The following is a 9262-nucleotide window of genomic DNA, read 5'->3' as shown; positions in this document are numbered from 1 at the left end:
GTCTTTAATCCATTTTTGAATTTATTTTTGTGTATGGTGTTAGGGAGTATTCTAATTTCCTTCTTTTGCATGTAGCATGTCCAGTTTTCCCAGCACCACTTACTGAAGAGGCTGTCTTTTGTCCACTGTATATTCTTGTCTCCTTTGTCATAAATTAGGTGACCATAGGTGTGTGGGCTTATCGCTGGGCTTTCTAGCCTGTTCCAGATTAAAGGCAGGAGGAGAAGGGGATGAAAGAGGCTGAGATGGCATCACTGACTTGATGGACATGAGTTTGAGCAAGCTTCGGGAGTTGGTGATGGACAGGGAAGCTTGACATGCTGCAGTCCATGGGGTCACAAAGAGCTGGACACGACTGAGCAACTGAACTGAGCTGATCCTGTTCCAATTATATTTTTGTTTTTGTGCCAGTACCATACTCTCTAGATTACTGTAGCTTTGTCATATAGTTTGAAGTCAGGGAGCCTGCTTCCTCCAGCTCTGTTTTTCTTTCCCAAGATTGCTTTGGCTATTTGGGGTATTTTGTGTTTCCATACAAATTGTAAAGTTTTCATTCTAATTCTGTGAAAAATGCCACTGGTACTTTGATAGGGATTGTGTTGAATCTGTAGATTGCTTTGGATAGTACAGTCATTTTCACAATATTGATTCTTCCAATCCAAGAAGATGGTATATTTCTCCATTTGTTTGTGTTGTCTTTGATGTCTTTCATCAGTATCTTATTGTTTTTTGAATACAGGTCTTTTGTCTCTTTAGGCGGATTTATTTCTAGGTATCTTATTCTTTTTGTTGTGATGGTAAATGGGATTGTTTCTTTAGTTTCTCTTTCTGACATTTCATTGTTAGGATTCATTGTATAGGATTTCTGTGTATTAATTTTGCAACTTTACTAGATTCACTGATTAGTTTTAGTAGTTTTCTGGTAGCATCTTTAGTATTATCTAGATTCACTGATTAGCTTTAGTAGTTTTCTGGTAGCGTCTTTAGTATTATCTATGTATGGTATCGTATCATCTGCAACCACTGACAATTTTACTTCTTTTTTTGTAATTTGCATTCCTTTTATTTCTTTTTTTCTCTGATTGCCCTGGCTAGAACGTCTAAAACTATGCTGAATAATAGTGGTGAGAATGGACATCCTTGTCTTGTTCCTAATCTTAAGGGGAATGCTTTGTTTTTCACCACTGAGAATGATATTTGCTATGGGTTTTTCATATATGGCCTTTGTTATGTTGAGGTAGGTTTCCTCTATGCCCACTTTCTGGAGTTTTTTTTTTTTTTTTATCATAAGTGAGTTTTTAATTTTGTCAAAAACTTTCTCTGCATCTATCGATGTGATCATCTGGTTTTTATTGTTCTTTAATAAGGTAAACCATGTTGATTGATTTGCATATATTGAAGGATCCTTGCATCCCTGGGATAAATTCCACTTGATCAGAGTATATGATCCTTTTACTGTGTTGTTGGATTCTGTTTGCTAGTATTTTGTTGAGGAATTTTGTGCGTATGTTCATCAGTGATATTGGGCTGTAATTTTCTTTTTTTATGATATCTTTGTCTGGTTTTGGTATCAGGTGATGGTGACCTCATAGAGTGAGCTTGGGAGTGTTCCTTATGCTGCAGTTTTTTGGAAGAGCTTGAGAAGGATAGGTGTTAGCTGTTCTCTAAATTTTTGACAGAATTTGCCTGTGAAGCCATCTGGTTCTGGACTTTTGTTTGTTGAAAGAGTTTTAATCACTGTTTCATTACTTGTGATTGGTCTGTTGATATTTTCTATTTCATCCTGGTTCATTCTTAGAAGCTTGTACCTTTTAAAGAATCTATCCATTTCTTCCAGGTTGTCCATTTCATTGGCATATAGTTGCTTGGAGTATTATCTTATGATCATTTGAATTCTGCAGTATCAGTTGTAACTTCTCCTTTTTCATTTCTAATTTTATTTATTTGAGTCCTCTCCTGTTTTTTCTTGATGAGTTTGGATAAACGTTTATCAATTTTGTTTCTCAAATAAACAGCTTTTAGTTTCATTAATCTTTGCAACTGTTTTTTAAATTTTTATTTCACTTATTTCTGCTCTGATCTTTACAATTTCTTACCTTCTGCTAACTTTGGGTTTTGTTTGGTCCTCTTACTCTAATTGTGTTAGGTGTAAGGTTAGGCTGTTTATTTGAAATTTTAAACTTAAACTTCCTTCTTAGAACTGCTTTTACTGCATCCCACAGGTTTTGGCTTGTCTTATTTTCATTCACTTGTTTCTAGATATTTTCTTTATTTCCTCTTTGATTTCTTCAGTATTCTGTTGGTTATTTAGTAGGGTATAGTTTAGCCTCCATGTGTTAATGTTTTTTACAATCTTTTTTCCTGTAACTGATTTGTAATCTCAAAAAAAAATGCTTGATGTGATCTTATTTTTCTCAAATTTACAGAGGCTTGATTTATGACACAAGATATGGCCTATCATGTAGAATATTCTGTGTGCACCTGAGAAGAAGTTGTATTCTGCTGCTTTTGGATGGAATGGCATATAAATACCAATTAATTCTATCTGGTCAAATATATCATTTAGGGCTTGTGTTTTCTTATTGATTTTCTGTCTGGATGATCTACTGGTGTAAGTGGGGTGTTAAAGTCTCCTACTACTATTGTGTTAATGTTGATTTCCCCCTTTATGGCTGATTGCAATTGCCTTATCATGGAGGTGCTCCTATGATGGGTGCATAAATAATTACAATTGTTATGTCTTCTTACTGGATTGAACTCTTGATCTTTAGTTTTTTAAAAAAAATATAGTCATTACAGTGGATGTAGCAGCGGTGTTATCTCATCTTGATTTTGACTTCCTTTTCCCTAATGACTAAGTAATTAATGACTAATATTAATTAATTGAGATTGGGTGCAATCTAAAAAATGACAGAATGATCTCTATTTGTTTCCAAGGCAAACCATTCAATATCACAGTAATCCAAGTCTATGCCCCAACTACTAATGCCAAAGAAGCTGAAGTTGAGCTGTTCTATGACGACCTGGAAGACCTTTTAGAACTAACACCAAAAAAGATGTCCTTTTCACCATAGGGAACTGGAATGCAGAAGTGGGAAGTCAAGAGATACCTGGAGTAACAGGCAAGTTTGGCCTTGAAGTACAAAATGAAGCAGGGCAAAGGCTAACAGAGTTTTACCAAGACAATGCACTGGTCATAGCAAACACCCCCTTCCAACAACACAAGAGAAGACTCTGCACATGGACATCACCAGATGGTCAACACTGAAATCAGATGGATTATATTCTTTGCAGCCAAAGATGGAGAAGCTCTATACAGTCAGCAAAAACAAGACCAAGAGCTGACTGTGTCTCAGATCATGAACTCCTTATTGCCAAATTCAGACTTAAATTGAAGAAAGTAGGGGAAACCAGTAAACCATTCAGGTATGACCTAAATCAAATCGCTTACGACTATACAGTAGAAGTGAGAAATAGATTCAAGGGACTAGATGTGATAGAGTGCCTAATGAACTATGGATGGAGGTTCATGACATTGTACAGGAGACAGGGATCAAGACCATCCCCAAGAAAAATAAATGCAAAAAAGCAAAATGGCTGTCTGAGGAAGCCTTAGAAATATCTGTGAAAAGAAGAGAAGCGAAAAGCAAAGGAGAAAAGGAAAGATATACCCATTTGAATGCAGAGTTTCAAAGAATAGCAAGGAGAGATAAGAAAGCCTTCCTTAGTGATCAATGCAAAGAAATAGAGGAAAACAATAGAATGGGAAAGACTAGAGATCTCTTCAAGAAAATTAGAGATACCAAGGGAACAAATAAAGGACAGAAATGGTATGGACCCAAAAGAAGCAGAAGATATTAAGAAGAGATGGCAAGAATACACAGAAGAACTGTACAAAAAAGAGCTTCACGACCCAGATGATCACTCACCTAGAGCCAGACATCCTGGAATGTGAAGTCAAGTGGGCCTTAGGAAACATCACTACAAACAAATCTAGTGGAGGTGATGGAATTTGAGCCATTTCAAATACTGAAAGATGATGCTGTGAAAGTGCTGCACTCAATATGCCAGCAAATTTGGAAAACTCAGCAGTGGCCACAGGACTGGAAAAGGTCAGTTTTCATTCCAATCCCAAAGAAAGGCAATGCCAAAGAATGAGCAAACTACTGCACAATTGCACTCATCTGACACTCTAGTAAAGTAATACTCAAAATTCTCCAAGCCAGGCTTCAGCAGTACGTGAACCATGAACTTCTTGATGTTCAAGCTGGATTTAGAAAAGGCAGAGGAACCAGAGATCAAATTGCCAACATCTGCTGGATTATCGAAAAAACAAGAGTTCCAGAAAAACATCTATTTCTGATTTATTGACTATGCCACAGCCTTTGACTGTGTGGATCACCACAAACTGTGGAAAATTGTTAAAGAGATGGAAATACCAGACCACATTAACCTGCCTGTTAGGAGGTATAAATCTGTATGCAGGTCGAGAAGCAATAGTTAGAACTAGACATGGAACAAAGGATTGGTTTAAAATTGGGAAAGGAGTGTGTCAAGGCTGTATATTTTCACCCTGCTTACTTAACTTATAGGCAGAGTACATCATGTGAAATGCCAGGTGGATGAAGCACAAACTGGAATCAAGATTTCTGAGAAATATCAACAACCTCAGATATGCAGATAATACCACCTTTATGGCAGAAAGTGAAGAGGAACTAAAGAGCTTGTTGATGAGTGTGAAAGAGGAGACTGAAAAAGCTATCTTAAAACTCGACATTTAGAAAACTAAGACCATGGCATTCAGTCCCATAATTTCATGGCAAATAGCAGAAAAATGGAAACAGTGACAGACTTTATTTTCTTCTGCTCCAAAATCACAGGATTTTTTTTTCCATAGGGGAGTGGTCAAGATGGTGGAATGGGAAGGCTCTGAGCTCACCTCTCCCATTGACACACCAAAATTACTACTATTTACAGAGCAACTGTTGATAAGAATAACTTGAACACTAGCAGAAAAGATCTGAAGGAAAGAACCACAGTGACACAGGTAGAAGGAGTGAAGACGTGATATAGTCAAGACCCATATTCTTGTGGTAGGCAGCCCACAAGTGGGAGGATAATTACTATTGCATAGGTTCTCCCCAAGGACAGAGAGGGAGTGAGTCCCACATCATGCTCCTCAGTCTAAGAGTTCTGTACCAGAGGGACAAGATACTAAAGCATTTGGAGTCAGTGGGGCTTACTTTTGGGAGAGTGAGAGATCTGTAGAAAATAGAGACTCCACACTTAAAGGGTGAACACAAGATCTCATACACTCTGAGACCAAAGTCAGAAGCAATAATTTGAATGATGCCTGGGAGAGAGCCACTTGCTGATCTTGGAGAGACCTCCAAAGAGGTAGGAGGCAATGGGGACCTCTCCTAGGGACACAGACACTGGCAACAACTATTTTTGGGAGCCCATTCTCAAAATGGATCACAGACATAACTGCAAAACTCTAAAACTCCTAGAAGATAACATAGAAAACCCAGAGGACCATGGGTATGGTGATGACTTTTTAGATAAAGCATGAAAGATGACCTGTGAAAGAAATAAGTGATATGCTTGATGCCATTAAAATTTAAAACTTCTCTGCAAAAGACCCTGTCAAGAGAATAAAACAAGCCACAGACTGGGAGAAAAATATTTGAAAAGGACACATATCATAAAAGATTGTTATCCAAAATATAAAAAGTATCTACACTTTGATGTTCATCCTTTGAGTGTAACATCTATGTCTGTCTTTATTTCTTTATTTATTCTGCATGTATATGTTCAGTTGTTTCAGTATCATTTGTTTAAAAGAGTATTTATGTTCCATTGTCTTTTCTTTGCTCCTTTATCAAAGATTAGTCAATTATATTTATGTAGGTCCATTTTTGGGCACTCTGTTCTATTCCATTTATCTATTTGTTTTTTCTTTCACAAATACCACACTATTTTGATTACTTTAGCTTCATGGTATGTCTTCAATAGGATACTGTCAGTCCTCCAACTTTCTCCATTTCCTTCAATATTTTGTTGGCTGCTGCTAAGGCACTTCAGTTGTGTCTGGGTCTCAAAGAGTCACTGTAATCCAGAGAACTGTAATCCTGCCAGACTCCTCAGTTCATGGGATTCTCCAGGCAAGAATATTAGAGTGGGTTGCTGTGCCTTCCTCCAGGGGATTGAACCTGTGTCTCTTTACATCTTCTGCATTTGCAGGCAGCTTTTTTTTACCACTAGTGCCACCTGGGAAGTGCATTGTGTTGGCTATTCTGGGTCCATATAAACTTCAGACCATTTGTTGCTATCTACAAAGTAACCTGCCAGGACAATTGGACTTTAAATTGGGTTGTTTGTTTATTTATCATAAGTTTTAAGATATCTACATCCTAAGTGTACTTTATCAGTTACATGACCTCAAAATATGTTTTCTATCTGTTGCTTGTCTTTCCAGACTCTGAACAGTATTTCTCACAGAGCTAAATTTTAAATTTTGATAAAATTCAATTTAAGTCTTTTTTTTTTAATTGGAACATCACACCTAAGAATTTTTTGTATAACTCAAGGTAATGAATATTTCTCATGTTTTCACTTATATCATTGGAATATAATTAAGAGTCTAGAAGTAAACCTGTAAATCTATTCATGGATATAAATCCCAAAGAGTTGAAAACAGGCGTTCACACAGAACCCCACAGAGGAATGTCCACCACAGTAGGCACAAGGGAGAAGTCACCCAAATGTCCATCCACTGCTGAGCAGTTAGAAAACATGTGTGGTCTAGCCATACAGTGGAATACTATTCAGCCAGGAAAAGGAAAGAAGTGCTGATTCATGCTTCTATGGGCACAGACCCTATGCTAAGTGACAGCAGCCAGACACAGAAGGCCACCTATTTATTGTATGCCTCCATCTCTAGGAAGTCTCCAGAACAGGCAAAGGGCTGTGGATAGGAAGCTGATGAGTGGTTGGTTGCCTGAGGATTATGGGGGTAGAGTGGGGTGGGGGAAACTGCAGGAGGGGGCAGTGGGGAGTGACTGCCTGGCCAGTACAGGGCTTTCTCTTTGCAGTGGTGCCACTGTTCTGGAACTAGACACAGTGGTGATGGTGGCCCAGCACTACCAGTGTATACTTGGTGCCACTGGGTGGTCTGCTCCCTTCTCTGTACAAAAGTCTCCTCCCATGGAAAGGGAGAGTTCTGACAAAGAGAGGGTCCAATGGGCAGGGTGAGCAGGATCCTGCCAGCGCTATTTCTTTGCAGGGCCAGGCCCAGGCCTGTGGGAGTGGGGATGGGGTGGAGAGGCATGGGAAAGCAGTGATCTCAGGGGGTCTGCCTGTCACAGAGTGTGTGCCCCAACCAGTGAGGGGCCGGCTCGTGGTTGCTAGGATACAGAGTAGAGGTCTGAGAGTACCGGTTGTCTTGAGAGGTTGGGACCAGCTGACTCATCTCACCCCATCTCATCCCACCACATCTCATCCCGCCGCATCTCATCTCGCCGCATATCATCCCACCACACCTCATCCCATTTCACCGCAAAACTTGGTCTCTGGGAAAGCGGGCTCAATGGTCAGCATGCCCAGGGAAAGGGGCTGTCGAAGGTCGTCTGGCCGCTGCTCCCGCACTGCCCATGCCGAGCTGTCCTTCTCCATGAACCACATGGAGCGCATCCTGCGGGAAGGCTACTACGCCCAGCGCCTGAGCTCGTCCGCACCCATCATCCTAGCAGCCATCATGTAGCACCTGACTACCAAGGTGCTGGAGCTGGCAGGCAACGAGGCCTAGAACAACGGTCAGAGGCACATCACCCTAGAGCTCGTGGGCATGGCGGTCCACCACAATGCTCTGCTCAGAGGCTCTTTTGGGATGACAACCATCTCCCTGGTGGCCCCAGCCTGGCACTAGCTGCTCAACCCTGGGTCCTGGGTCCTGGGTCCTGGGTCCCGGGTCCTGTGTGCCCGGCCCCTGGATGGGCCTTCCCCCGGCTGTCGGGTGCCAAGCCTGCTCATTGACCGACCGCACAGCCTGTTGCATCGGGCCCAGTCATGTCAAATCAATCAACCTGTTTCAAGACATCCCTGTGTGTGCTCCAGTCACTTGGCCTGGGAGGTGGTGATGGGACACCCTCCTTGGAGAGGTGGGGGTTGGGGGTCTGACTGGAGTGGAGTGGGAGTGTTGTGCGTACGGGTGGAGTTGGGGATGGCAGGCAGAGAGGAGTGGTCGCCCATGGTGATAGCACATGCAGTGGCCTTGGTGGGAGAGGCTGGTTGCAGTGGGGGTGCGGTGGAATGGAGTCTGGGGTGAAGGGCCAGGTAAAGGAAGGCTCCCCCGTTGGCTCTGAGCAAGTAGGAGCCAGGCCAAGTCCCCAGAGGGACCAGGGTCCTGGCGGTGATGCTCAAGACCAAGAGGGCGGCATCATGGTCGAGCGAAGGTGCCAAGGTGACTGACTGCCTGGCGGCATGGGATGCAGGGATGGTGGACAGCGTGCTTGACAGGAGTTCCCATGGGGGCAGGGGCCTAGACCACAAGACTGCAGTGGGATGGGGACTGGGGTGGGACACAACCCGCCTGTATGCAAACTCTGAATCAGGGTCACTCGGGGTCACCAGTTGACTTTTTGGTCGTGTGCCTTTAGAGATGCCAGGAGTTGCCCTGCTTGCAACCTGTGGGATCAAGCTGTCACCTAGTAATGGCGGGCTGTGGCCAGGACCCGTGCCACCACTCTAATTTTGCATATGTGACTTTCGCGGGACCAGGCTCCACCTCTGGCCACTCGATTTGCATATCACGGTGGAAATGGAGCTTTAGCCTAGAAAGTTGGAGTAGTCATCATGTCTGAGACCCACGTTTTAAAATTAATGCTATTTATTTATGCCTTAGGTAGTTTGGATTTGATTAGTAAGAAGCTTTATGCCGACTGCTGCTTCCCTGATAAGGAACTAGCCTTTTACTGACCTTTAATTTCATTTAAAATAATGAGAACATAATACCTGCCCACCATTTCAGAATAATGGTTAGAAGAATTAGAGGAAATTACACATATATGATATACATAATATAGGACAGAAAAGATCTTTTTAAAATATATAAAAACAGGTTGCTTACTCATTCAGTCAGTCATGTCTGACTCTTTAGAGACCCCATGGACTATAGCCTGCCAGGCTCCTCTGTCGATGAAATTTCCCAGGCTGGAATACTGGAATGGGTTGCCATTTCCTTCTTCAGGGGATCTTCCGGATC

General features: G+C 41.8%; 1 pseudogene; it reads left to right on the top strand.

Moving 5' to 3' along the window:
• The first annotated feature begins 7597 nt into the window (after positions 1 to 7597).
• Positions 7598 to 7927, top strand: LOC129639877 (histone H2A-Bbd type 2/3-like; annotated as a pseudogene).
• The last annotated feature ends 1335 nt before the right edge of the window (positions 7928 to 9262 follow it).

The sequence above is a fragment of the Bubalus kerabau genome, chromosome X, assembly GCF_029407905.1.
Source record: "Bubalus kerabau isolate K-KA32 ecotype Philippines breed swamp buffalo chromosome X, PCC_UOA_SB_1v2, whole genome shotgun sequence".
Classification (NCBI taxonomy): domain Eukaryota; kingdom Metazoa; phylum Chordata; class Mammalia; order Artiodactyla; family Bovidae; genus Bubalus; species Bubalus kerabau.
Note: the sequence above shows the minus strand (reverse complement) of the source record. Positions and strands in the feature narration are given on the sequence as shown.